The 12,703-nt window shown below is 44.8% G+C and overlaps 1 long non-coding RNA gene across 1 annotated transcript; it reads left to right on the forward strand.

Moving 5' to 3' along the window:
- Window positions 1–2,402: 2,402 nt before the first annotated feature.
- LOC125153517 (uncharacterized) lies at window positions 2,403–7,507 on the forward strand. Its single transcript, XR_007147499.1, has 3 exons — window positions 2,403–2,482; window positions 4,326–4,361; window positions 7,453–7,507. It is a non-coding gene; the product is annotated as an uncharacterized LOC125153517 (long non-coding RNA).
- The last annotated feature ends 5,196 nt before the right edge of the window (window positions 7,508–12,703 follow it).

Here is a 12,703-nt window from a genome sequence, read left to right on the forward strand (position 1 = left end):
TTATACCATATTCAAAGATCAATTTGAGAAGATGATTCATAGACCCAGACGTAAAAGCAAAAACAACAAAGCTTCTATCATGAAACAAAGAGGACATCTTCACAACATTTAAGAGAGCAAAGTTTTCTTAGAACACGAAACGTAATAACCATGAAGGAAAAAATGAATGAAAATGGACTTCATGAATATAAAGCACATTCCGTTCGACAGACACCTTTAAGAAGTGAACAGGTGAGTCACAGTCTTAGAGAAAATTGTTGTAATACATTTATTTGATTAAGACTCCTATTCAAAATATATAAATCTATACACAACCTCTAAAACCCAATATTTATTTTTTTTTATTTTTTTTTAACGTTTATTTATTTTTGAGACAGAGAGAGACAGAGCATGAACAGGGGAGGGTCAGAGAGAGGGAGACACAGAGTCTGAAACAGGCTCCAGGCTCTGAGCTGTCAGCACAGAGCCCGATGCAGGGCTTGAACTCACGGACCGCGAGATCATGACCTGAGCCGAAGTCAGACGCTCAACCGACTGAGCCACCCAGGCGCCCCTAAAACCCAATATTTAAAAGGTGAATGACACTGTTCAAAATAAAATGGACAAAGACTCAAATAGGAACGTAAGAAAGAAAAATATCAAATTGTCAATAACCCATGAAGAAAACTTCCACGTTAGTTTTCAGGAAAATACAATTTAAAACTACGAGATAATATTATACACCCACCAGGATGGCTGCAATAAGAGATCAACAACACCAGAGGCTGCCGTGAAACTGGAATGCAAAATGGCAAAAACCACTCTGAGAATCAGTCCAGCGATATCGCGGAAGTCAACATATCCCTACCCCGTGACCCAAGAATACCACTCTTAGGTGTTTACCCAAAGGACAGGAAAGCTTGTATACACAATAAGACTTGTACAAGAAATGTTTAAAAAAAAAAACTTCATTAATAGTATAAGGAACTATAGAGAGCCCAGATGTCCATCACATGAAATGGATTAAAGATTTGTGGTATAGCCAGCCCGTGGAATACTACACAGCAATGAAAAGTAGCAAACTGCTAGTGCACTCCACAACATGGGTGAAACTCCAAAACTATTCTGAGCACAGGCAGTCAGATACCAGAGTACTACTGTGTGATAAAACTCAGGCGATGTATTAAAATAGGCAAAACTAATCTCTGATGAAAATAAAATGTCTTACAGCTTTTTCTTCTCACCACCAAGAATGCCAGGCAATGTTAAACCCTTCAATGAGTGCATGCACACACACACACACACACACACACACACACACACACAACCTTCCCTTCCTTCCGACAGATGATACCAAACCTGACTTAGTCTTCTCCTTTACTGAGATTCAGAAATTGGATTTTTTTTTCCTTGCTAGTACAGAATCCTCTGTACTCAAGAATGCAAACTGTAAATCAATACCCACGTCTTAAAGGTGACATTTCAACAACTGTACATCCTGGAGCCTTCCAGGATCTCAGGATCGTTTTGTTCCTGTCAAATGTCTAACTTTTTAAATAATTTATGAGCATCCAACTCCACGTCTTGCGATACAGGATGGACTGTTTTCATTTTGTACGTGCACGTCTTCATTCAAATAGCCAAAGTTCATTCACTAAATGTCATTGAATACCTACTATGTGCTAGACATTGTACTGTGCAGTCGAAATGTGGTAGTGGAAAGGACAGTCATACTCTGAGCCTAGAATTTACATAGGGTGGAAGACGGGACAGGCATCAATTTATGAGTTGTAGCAATAATGGTTAAATTTTGATTGTAACTATTGCTTAAAAAAAAAAAGGTACCGGGAAGTGTAGGCTTCTTATGCACACATTTACCAAGAAGTCATGATCTTGTCTTAAATGGAGTGAGTGAGAGTGCTTCCTTGAGAAAGAGGCATTCGAGCTGGGCTTTGAATGGGGAGGAAGAATATACTTGGGGGGTGCTACGTTGCCGATGGCAGAGGCATTGTGTCAAGGGTTCTGATACATAAAGGAGCATGCTGTTTTTAGGTGTGGGAGGAAGCTTATCCCTGCAGAAGCTAGAGCCACAACGTGGATCTGGGAAAACTGGCAGTGTCTGTTAAGAATTTCCATTTTATCGAGTAATAACATCAGTGGGAAGCTACTCCACAGATTTGTACTTCTGGATGGATCTGATCATCTGGCTACTGTGTGTCGAACGGACTGGCAAATGGGGAGACCAGCTTGAGTCTAGCCCGCGTACGTAATAAACAAGTGCCCCTATTAATTTCCTGTGAAAGGCAGGCTCTGAGTTCTGCAGACTATAGAGATAACTTAGCCCTACTTTGAACCATTAGCAAATAAACTGGAACTTCTTTTTCAGACAAAGGACACACATGAGGGGTGCAGGAGAAGGAGTTAAGGAGCCCTCCAACAAGAGGGACGCGAGGTTGGACAGATCAAAGAAGATAGCCTCAGGAGGCAAACATCCGAAATAAGGGTAAGTGCCAGACATTGAGTTTCAAATTGTGACTTTCAGAGTCAGCAACTGAGAGTTCATTCTGCCTCAAAACCGTCCCCAGTGCCTTATATTTATCACAGTTCAGCCTCGCTTCTCTCTTCGAGGGATGCGGTATTATTAAGTATTTTCTTACAAAAAGAAACCTGGAGGTTTAGAGAGGTAGAGCAGCTCCCTCGAGATTACTCAGCGCGTTAGAGGCAACATTTGCACCCGGGTCTCTCTGATGCAATGCTGGCCCTTCGCCACCTTCCTTCGCCTCCTGCCCATTCTTAGTGCGTTTGGGAACAACGCCAGGTTTTTCTGTGCTTTGGCATGAATACACCGAACATTAGCTCTAAAGGGGTCTCCGAAATCAGATAAGTCAACCCTCTTGCTTCGCAGGGAAAGAACATGAGACAGATACACTGGGGTCCACCCACGGCCTCCCAGCAAACGTTGGGCAAGTGAGATACAGAACCCCCGGTCTTGCAGTAATCCACACTGCTTGTATAGACAGCTTGTCCGCTCTCTTTACAGATCTGGGACTTGGCAATGGGTGAAGTTTCACTGAGCCCGTGGCCCTGCTTGGCGGAGGGGGCAGTTCTTCAATGCTGGTCTGTGAACAAAGTGATCATCAAAATGAGTTTGAGGAGAGCGGGACTAAGTCTCGATAATTATTTTGTCTAGCCCCCTCCCTCTCCAATGGGGGGAAGAAATGTTACTTAACATGTATTAAATGTTGAACATTTTAGAACTTGCAGCTGTGTTTGTTGCTTAATTATTCACAGATTGCTTAGGGCCAAACGCTGTCTGCTGGGGCAAGAACGATTCGTTGGTTACCTACAACTCCAGTGCAGACAGGAAAACTTATTTCCCACGCAGCAAAGGAACAGCCTCCATGAGGTACAACAGTGGACTAGTTGAGATTTCCAAAAGGGAAATTTGCATTATTTATACCTCCAAATTATACACTGGTGCCTAAAACAAAGCACAAAGTACCTAGAAGATGTTTGACGATCTAGTCTTGCGTAACGGAATGCAATTAATAGGCAGCTCTTCCAGATTCTGGAACTAACAAATCTCTCAACAACGGTTGTTGGCAGAGAAGCAACCACACCGATCCATCGCAACTGGGAACAGTCTCTTCTGGGCAGAAGTGACCCAGATTTGGCAGCAGCTAGGTTTAAGACCCAAGGGAGACTCTTCATGTTACCAGCAGAAGACTTGAGGACATCTCTATGGTGAGCAGGAGGATTCTGGAAGTTCAGGGTCTACCGGAATGCCAACGCATGATTATTTTAGCAGAATCCCTCCCTCTTCGAGATGCGGTCAATAGTCTCTGGGTACACCTGGAAAGAAATTTTACATTCTGTGCTATAGTTGAAGTGATCTTGTATTTTGAAGATACAGAATGTTAGCTTTCCCAACTCAAAGGGAAATTTCTGCAGGCTGTTTTCCCCACACCTCTCCTCCTTGATGAGGAGTAGATATTATTTAATTTTTGGCCCAACAAATGTCTTCACCACCTATGAAGAGACAGGAGGCTTTCTTCTTCCTGCTGGATTCCCACTATGGCATTTCCCCGACTATAGTCTCTTCCATGGAAAAACTCGCTCAGAGTTGTAACTAGGAAACAAAATCCCCGAGGTATTAAAAAAAAAAAAAAAAAAAGAAGAAAGAAAGAAAGAAAAAAAAGACAGGGTAATGCAATGTGTGGAATTTGGATTAAGCTCTAAAAGGTTTTTAATTCTGTCTCCACTGGTTACTATTTGTGTGACCTTAGACAAGTTCAATTACTTCTCTAAACCTCAGTTTCTTCATGGATATCACATTTTTTTTTCAGGTTATCGTGATGATAAAAACAGATCCCTCCAATATAGTAAGTATCTTATACAGTCCCTGGCAACAAATTGAATCCCACAATTATTGTCTCTTTTAAAAAGAAATGTGATACCAAGCCCAGATAGCACTTTAAAAATCTAGAACAGTTCCCCTTATTTCAAATAAAACACTGTGAAATCTTAAAGGGAAAGACAGGACAGAAGGCTGAGAAAAGTTCTAACAAAAGGAAGAGACAACCACCAATAACAGGATTTGTCATAATCATTTCTGAAGATCTTTCCTGAGTAACACAGGGCTCTTGCACAATGGCCAACCGTGAATTTGACACCCAGAATGATTGTTTTGGTCTGTGGTAGGTCAGAGAACAACAGCAGACCAGAAGGCCACGGGAGGGATTTAAATTGGTAAATCTCTCAACCTTTCCTGACAAGTTAAGTGCAGTCAGCCTTGACAGAAGCTGCCAGTGGAGACTTCTGGGTTTCCAAGGACCCCCACCCAAGTTGACACCCTGGATGTTAATAGGCCTCACTGTGTTTGTTTTGGATGTGGTAACAAGTGTGAATAGGACGAGCCCTTCCCTGGATTCGTACACATCATCGCTTCTTGGATTTCCCTAAATTGAAAAATGAGGTTTCTTATTGAGAGTGCAAGATCAGAGGATGAGGTCATAGCCCCTTTTCGGTAGCCGCTTTGGGCCAGAGACCAAAGTCAGACTTGCGGCTTCGATCTAACATATTTCAGAAGAACAAAACATATGGTGCATAATGTATGCTACGCATTTAGAAGGACGAGTGAGACTTCTGTGCTTAGTTTCTCCCTCTTCTTTCTGTGCACACCCTCCAAATGCCTCCAGCCCACCACACTTGTTAGCAGTGATGGACACAGATGGAATCTCAGGGAGGCTGCTGTTTCTGTTAGTTGATGATGAGAAGGAAGGTATTCTATGCGAGTCCGTCTGTCTCCCACCACCCCACGATGGCAAGATGAAGAAAGGCCATCAGGAAAATCAAGGCCAAACACAGAAGTGAGAAGTGCGTACAGGAACCCTGAAGACAGAGTCCTGCTGATTCATGGTGATGATGGTAATGACAACAGATGAATTATTTACAGAGCACACATGAAGCACTGTGGTGAGAGCTTAGCCTATGTTCTTTTTTGGTCATTCGCATAACAATCCACTTGTCTTCACCACTTTCCACACGAAAACAAGGAGACTTCAAGGGATGAAGTCAAACTTGCTGCCAGGCCCACCGCTGGAGAATGACGGTGGAGGGATTTGAACTCATCTCTGGAAAATCTGTAGCCCGCCTCGTGAGCTTAGGTTAAGGATAAGTGCTGTAAGCTAGCTGGATACTTGGCCATTTGCTCGTTCGGGATCATTTTCTGCCTGTTGACACGTGGCCGGCACCAGAAAAGGTGAGGAGGTCGGCCTGCGTTCCGTGGTGCTCCCTCAAGAGGTCAGGGAGGAAGATCCGAGCATGAACAAATCTCTCTGCCCCAATGTGGCAAGTGGAACAAAAGGTTTGGGTCGGGGATGCCCTGGATTCTTTCCTGGCTTGAGTGGAAACACAATGCACGGAGAAGAATTGGATGAACAAAACCACAGAAGTAAGAAGGAGTAAGTGAGGTACCTGTGAACGGGAGCCAACGGCTGTGTGGTGAAGGAGGCGGGGAGGTGGCACAAGGTGGGTGGGAAGACCGGAGGGGTGGGCCAGGTTAGATCAGGGAAGATCTTGTGACCTCAGTTCTGGAAGTTAGCCTGCGTCCCCCACACAGACCTGGAGGTTGAGTCGTATCATTGCAGAGTAAGATTCAAGTTCTAAACCTCTCTCTCTGTGACCCAAAAGCATAAGTTAGTCTGAAGAAGAGGGGTAAGAGTGGAGACAGGAAGCCTGTTTAGGGAAGGACTGGAATGGCTTGAGCTGCAACCATTATAACTGAGATTGAGTGAATTCATAAGGTATTGGAGGTCGGCCAGCAGAACCTGGGGGCCAACTAGAGGTGGGTTCAACGTGGAGGGAGAAGGTGAGGAGGGATCTCCGGTGACTGGCTACACGACTGTTGGGACCTGGGCTAGTCCTGAGACCGTTCCATTGAGAATCCGTGATTGAAAAGAAATGTATGGTTCCTCCCAGCAAGCACTTTGGTTTCCTAACTACTCCCAAAGCCCTACTTCCTCCTGACCCCCATACGTGTCCAGAACTTTATGGGTTGAAATAGAGACTTCTCTCTCAACGCTTGTGGTTGGTCCACAAGAGAGTCAGACTAGTCAACGTCTAGCTCGTGGTCCACAGCCAAACCAAACCTTCATCCTCAGGGGAATCAGGGTTGTAATAGCCACAGAATCTGTCTCCTGCAGAGTCACGTGGCTTTTCCCAGCTTCCTGGTGTCGCGATCTACGAATAGTTGAGTCGTATCTTCCTAGTATCGGAGTTGCCATGAATACTTCCTCTTAAAATTGTTTTTAACGTTGATTTATTTTTGAGAGAGAGGGAGAGAAAGAGAGAGAGAGAGAGAGAGAGAGAGAGAGAGAGAGAGAGTGAGAGAGCACACCAGAGGAGGGACAGAGAAAGGAGACACAGAATCTGAAGCAGGGCTCCAGGCTCCAAGCTGTCAGCATAGAGCCTGATGCGGGGCTTACACTCAGGAACCGCGAGATCATGACCTGAACGACGTTGGACACTTAACTGAGTGAGCCACCCAGGCGCCCCAACGCTTCCTTTTTCATTAGCAATTTTGATCCGCATGTGTTGAGATTCTGCCTTGCCGTTCATAACAACAGGTAAAGCTTTCACTTTGAGTGTGTTTATCCTTCCTTACCCATAACAGGCTGGCTCCTGTGTAGCCTCGAGAGAGACCTTCTTTAGCATGGGATTTTGGAGGGATGTGGGAGATTTTCTGGTTCAAGTCCTTTCTTTTGGTGGGCTTGAGGACAATAGGGTCCTTTCCAGTTGTTCTCGGGAAGAACTGCCTGGGGATCATTTCTGACGCAGGCGGCCTGGAAATCTAATCAGAGTATCCTCACCCCCATCCTCTAAACCCAGTGGCAGCTCAAATAATTTTGAGCACAATTTGCCGGGCTCTGTAGGTGATGTCTCATTTTCTGCTTTTCTCCTCCTTCTCCTCAGGAGCAAGTCCACGCTTTACAGAAGAGCCACTGGGTGATGTCCAGCAGCAGAAAAGAGACCACCGTCACGAACTGTGGGAGCCAGGCCAAACGGATCGCGGTCACCCAGAACTGTGAGAGCCTCCAGGTACAGAATCTGGAGTACGCGCGCGCGCACACACACACACACACACACACACACACACACACACACACATTTACAGAGCCCATGTTCTACTGTTCAGAAAGAAACTTGGGAAAATGGATAGTGTGTTTGCACAGCTCAGTGGGCCAGAGGTATGAGGGCTTGCAAACTTCTGCAGACCTCTAGCAATCTGTGTCCAGCCCCCACTGAATGATGTCCACCTCACTCCCTAAGCTTTCAGGCTCTTCTTTTCCCCTAGACCTGGGCAAACACTGCCCTACCTGCCAGCTAGCCCTCCCCACCCTCCTGTCTAAGATTGGGCAGCATCCTGCCCCCCAGAGACCTCCAAACTGGATTACGTGTCCCCGCCTGAGTTCCCAATGTATGGCTCTGTGTTAGCCCTCTTTGCCCTGTTTTATAATGATCGTTTTACCCCTATGTATGCCACAACTTTCATCTGCAGTTTTCACAATATACTCCCTACGGTGCGTACTCCCTAAATGTTGGATCTTGTAATGAAGGAATGGGGAGACGGCTCTGCCCACCCCTCTCCTCAATCAGTGTGAAACCAGGAAGGGACTATGGCCTCCTTTCCACCAGGCCCCATGCTATGGGATTTTTCGGGGGGGGGGGGCTACTCCAGCCAGAGCAGAGAAAGAAAACTTAACCAACTTGATCCAGCACTCCCCCAGCCACGGTGGGCTCATCGCTGTGTGGCCAGACCCTTTACTCCCCTAAGGGCCTCGGAGAACACCAGGCTCCCCGAGGAGATGAAGCCACGTTTGGATATCGGTGACATATCCTTCAAGGAAGGCCTACGCACCCGTCTCTCAGACGCTGGACGTGCTTTCCCAGGTCAAGACCTTAGGGAGAAAGCCCAGCCATGCCCTCCTCTTCTTAATGCTCTACACTCAGCCCCAGCGATGCCACTGCCCATTGTCGGCACGTTCTCCAGCACGTTCTCACTGGTACCAACTTGTGGGTGCAATGCTTCAGCTCCCTGGGCTGGCTTCCCGATCTCCACTAATCACTCTAAGTGTGCCCATGTCTCAAGGATACCTAATACATGCCAGGTTGGGAAGTTGGGGGGAGGGGGGTACAACCAGGTTTTAACCTCCCTGCCCACTTCTTTCCTGATGCTTCTGGTATTGCTTTACATACAGATTTTCAAAACTGTATCTCTCTCCTTCCTTGACAGATATGGTGGGAGCTATTTTTCCCTGTATAGGCTCCTCAAAAAATTGGTCTCCTCCAGGTTACATTGGCGTGGCAAGGTACCATTTTTGGCATTAGGTTCTGCCTCTCCCATAATGCCCTTGAGAGCTTAAATCCAGTCTTACTTTTCTTTACTATCTTGATAGGAATCTAGTACTAGAGACCTACGCATATTTGGCAATTGATAACGTATTTATGAAAAGAAATGGAATGCAATTATCTGCGATGAAAAGAGTCAGTAAAGGAGGCATGATTTGGCAGACCAGCCATCTGCAGAAGAATGTGGATATTTAGGGGCCCCTGCGTGGCTCAGTCGGTTGAGTATTCGACTTCAGCTCAGGTCATGATCTCACAGTTCATGAGTTCGAGCCCCACGTTAGGCTCGCTGCTGTCAGCCTGTCAGCGCGGAGCCCACTTCAGATTCTCTGGCCCCCTTTCTCTGCCACTCCCCTGCTTGCACTCTCCCCAAAATAACGTCTCCGGAGGCAAGGGAAACAAAAGCAAAAATGAGCTATTGGGACCTCATGCAAATAAAACCTTCTTCACAGCAAAGGAAACAATCAGCAAAACTAAAAGGCAACTGACAGAATGGGAGAAGATATTTGCAGATGACATTATCAGATAAAGGGTTATTATCCAAAATCTATAAAGAGCTTATCAAATTCAATACCCAAATACAAATAATCCAGTGAAGAAATGAGCAAAAGACATGAATAGACACTTCTCCAAAGAAGACATCCAGATGGCCAACCGACACATGAAAAAATGCTCAACATCACTCATCACCAGGGAAATACAAATCAAAACCACAATGAGATATCACCTCAGTCCTGTCAGAATGGCTGACATTAACAACTCAGGCAACAACAGATGTTGGGGAGGGTGCGGAGAAAGAGGATCTCTTTTGCACTGCTGGTGGGAATGCAAACTGGTGCAGCCACTCTGGGAAACAGTATGGAGGCTCCTCAAAAAAATTAGAATTAGAACTACCCTACGACCCAGCAGTTGCACTACTAGGCATTCATCCAGGGGATACAGGTGTGCTGTTTCAAAGGGACACATGCACCCCCATGTTTATAGCAGCACTATCAACAATAGCCAAAGTATGGAAAGAGCCCAAGTGTCCAACGATAGATGAACGGCTAAAGAAGATGTGGTATGTATACACACACACACACAATGGAGTATTACTCAGCAATCAAAAAGAATGAAATCTTGCCATTTGCAACCATGTGGATGGAACTAGAGGGTATTATGCTAAGTGAAATTAGTCAGTCGGAGAAAGACAAAAATCTTATGACCTCACTCCTATGAGGATTTTAAGACATAGAATGGATGAACATAAGGGAAGGGAAGCAAAAATAATATAAAAACAGGGAGGGGGAAAAAACATAAGAGACTCTTAAATATGGAGAACAGAGGGTTCCTGGAGGGGTTGTGGGAGGGGGGATGAGCTAAATGGGGAAGGGTCACTAAGGAATCTACTCCTGAAATCATTGCTGCACTATATGCTAACTAACTTGGAGGTAAATTTAAAAAATACAATTTTAAAAATTTTAGAAAAGGAAAATAAAAAAAGAAATTAAAGACTGAATTTAACAGAAAAAAAAATGCGGATATTTAATAATCGTTCAAAGTATCTTTGATTCTTTAGCAGGGTCCTGATAACAATTTGCTTTTGGCTCAGTGGTAAAATGAAACAAGAAAATAAATAAAAATGAGTGTAAAAATCATTGTGAGCCATGATATACTCCCTAGAATGTCTAAGGAGGGGAAGAAGGATACCATCAAATGATGGAGAGATGGTGGGGCCACCAGAATACTCATGAATTACTGGTGGGAATATAAAAGGGTAAAAACCACTCGGGAAAACTGTTGAACAGTTTCTTAAAAAGTTACATGCACACCTGCCTAATGACCCAGCAATTCTATTCCTAGATGTTTGTCCGAGAAAAATAAAAACAGAGATCCACAAAAAAAGACTTGTGTATGAACAAACGTTCTTGGTACCTTTACTCATAACAGCCAAATGCTGGGAAAAGAGCAAATGTCCATCAACTGGAAAATGGATTAACTAACTGTAATATATTCATATAATAGAATATTACTCAGCAAAAAGGAAAGGAAAGGAAAGGAAAGGAAAGGAAAGGAAAGGAAGAAAGAGAAAGAAAGAAAGAGAAACAAAAGGGCGGAATAAACTACGTACAACAATGTAGATGAATTTCAAAAATAATGTGCTGAGTGAAGTCAAACCCAAAAGTACATACTGTATAATTCCATTTATATGAAATTCTAGAATATGCAAAACTAACCTACAGTGATAGAAATCAGATCCGTGGTTGCCTCTGAGGTAAAGAATTGACTGGAAAACGGGACAAGGGAACTTTTTGTGGGGATGGAAACATTCTGTGTCCCGGTTGGGGTCAGTGAAGTTACACAAGTGTATGTGTTTGTCAAAAGTGACTCAACAGTACAGTCAAGAGCGTTTCGCTGTATGTAAAGTACACCTCCACTAAAGAAACTCATTTTGGATGTTTTCTCAAATCTCAAACAGAAAAGTCTAGATTTGGGGGGAGTGGGCAGAAAGACCTGGGGAAAGCATGTGGTCCCACCCACGGTATAGATGGAGAAACTGAGTCCCCAAAAGGAGAAGGGACCTGTTTAATATCACACAGACTTGGTGGCCGAGACAGGATTGGAACTCAAGGGACTTACTCTATAGGAGGGTGGGGAGTTTCCCTGAGTGATCAAATCCAAGGGGACTGCTGAGGATTACTTCCACCTTGCTCTCTTCTTGCTTTAAGACCATCGACGAATTGACCACTGGACCTCAGTCAGCCTCCTGTGCCGTTTTCCACAACTATACCTGCTCCATGCCCCGCACCCCCCCCCACAACCTCTTCTGATGGTACTTCTCCAAGGGGGATGATTTCCGGAGCTCCAGCTCCATGGAGGCCAGCACAGAGCTGGACTAGCTAGAAGGAAGTCTTTTAGGACATCTTTAGACTACTAGAAAATCTCTAAATGCGATTCAGCAGCTTAGAGGACAGGTAGAGGAAAACCTAATAGCCAGAAATCAGGGAAAGTATCCTGGGACCAGATTCAGGAGAAACTCAGGCTATTACGGAGACTGGGGAGAAGTCACTCAGTTAGGCAAAAATCAAAATGAAGACAATTACCCAGCATCAACTGTACAAACCGGGCCAGCCAACTGGCTCTGATCTAAACTGTCTCTTTCATTTACCAGACTGAGTCTCCTCCTGGTGACCCCCACTGCCACCGCTGATTCTTTTCCCTTTACTTTAACCATCACTTGGATCCCCATGACCATGGTGGAAAGGGCCATCCAGGGGACATGTGGCTTCCAGCCCCAGCACCTCTAAAGAAGGCAGGACAAGGAGCCTATCAAGCCATATAGCTTCATTCTGATATAAAGCCTAAAGTCTTAATCCTAAAAATAACAGGATGGAATGCTCCCGTCGGATCTGGACACACTGCATGTCAACTTCGATGGAACGCATTTGGTTCCTGGTTGAGTTTGCTCCTTAGTCTCTGCTCTGTTCAACCCGTGAAGCCCTCTGTAGGGTGTCTATCCCATCTCCTTCGCTGGGGACTGCTGCACATCTACTCTTATAAAATACACACACACATACACACACATACACACACACACACACACACACACATCTTGGGAAGGCTGGCCATGAGTTCCCAGTTGCAGGCTCTCTCTTGCAGAGAGGAAAGCCAGCTATGCCAAACTTTGCGTAAGTTCCAAGGTGCCATTTCTTATTCCAATGCCAGGGCCTCAGTAGAGGCTTTAACAACAACATATTGATTGGTAAAGAATGAGTGAATACTTGTTTTCCAGAATCCGTGGTATTTCATCTCAGTGTAATCTGGGGGAGTGAACCAA

This window comes from Prionailurus viverrinus, chromosome E2 (assembly GCF_022837055.1).
Source record: "Prionailurus viverrinus isolate Anna chromosome E2, UM_Priviv_1.0, whole genome shotgun sequence".
Taxonomy (NCBI): domain Eukaryota; kingdom Metazoa; phylum Chordata; class Mammalia; order Carnivora; family Felidae; genus Prionailurus; species Prionailurus viverrinus.